Source organism: Perca flavescens, chromosome 13 (genome assembly GCF_004354835.1).
Source record: "Perca flavescens isolate YP-PL-M2 chromosome 13, PFLA_1.0, whole genome shotgun sequence".
Taxonomy (NCBI): Eukaryota; Metazoa; Chordata; class Actinopteri; order Perciformes; family Percidae; genus Perca; species Perca flavescens.
The window spans coordinates 33026865-33027836 of NC_041343.1; positions in this window are offsets into that span (position 1 = coordinate 33026865).

Sequence of the window (972 nt, forward strand, 5' to 3'; positions counted from 1 at the left end):
TTTTCCACATAGAGAGGGGCTCAATTTGTATTTTGATATGTGGGGTGGTTTTGTGGAATAGTCTGAATGAATCGATCAAACAAAGTGTAAATATGTTGCAATTTAAAAAAGGTACTAAAGATTTATTTTTAAAAAGTACAGAAGTGAGGAAGGAGAGTGAATATCAGGCTGATGTTAATGCTGCTTGATTTTAGTTTTTGTGTGTTCTTCCTTATCTTAATTGCTAGATAAAGTACGATGTAAACTGGAGCAGTACTTCTGTAAAATGGTCTGTTTGATTTATCTTGTTTGACTGTGACGAAAAGAGAGCTGAGCCAGAAGGCAAAGCTCTCGATCTACCGGTCAGTTTTCGTTCCTACCCTCCTCCTACCCCCTAGTATTAATAAGCCGAAAATCCGCGAAGGGAGGTTGGTCGGGGTGGTGGATGGGTCAACCAACACAGGACTTTGACCCTAGAGAGCTGGGATTGTGTCCTGTGTGAGCAGCCCAGTGTCATGGCAGTTCGTGAAATGGTCAAGTTCGAAAATCGTGACCTATACACAAAATAAACGAGAAAATCGTGACCTGTACACGAATCAATAAATAAAAATAATGTGACCATTTCACAAACTGGCGTGAGACCGGGTTGGATCTAGATGTGATAAAGTCTGGGGGGATTTTTTTGGTGTGTTTTTGTTATTCATTCATATATTTTTTTAATGTATTCTTTTCTTTTGATTGTTCAAAATACAGATTTAATTAATTAATTCCTTCACATTGTTTCATCATAATTCAAGAAGTCAGAGACGTTTTAACGTTTACCCTCAAATCTTACATTCCCAAATACTATTTACAACCTGAGAGCTGAAACTCTTCTCTCCCATGTTTCCCGTAAGACCTGAATGCAGCACCAGTGTTACAGGGTGTGACTCCTGTGAACAAACTGACACAGTGTGATTATTACGTCTATTTAAACGTCTCTTTACTGATGTC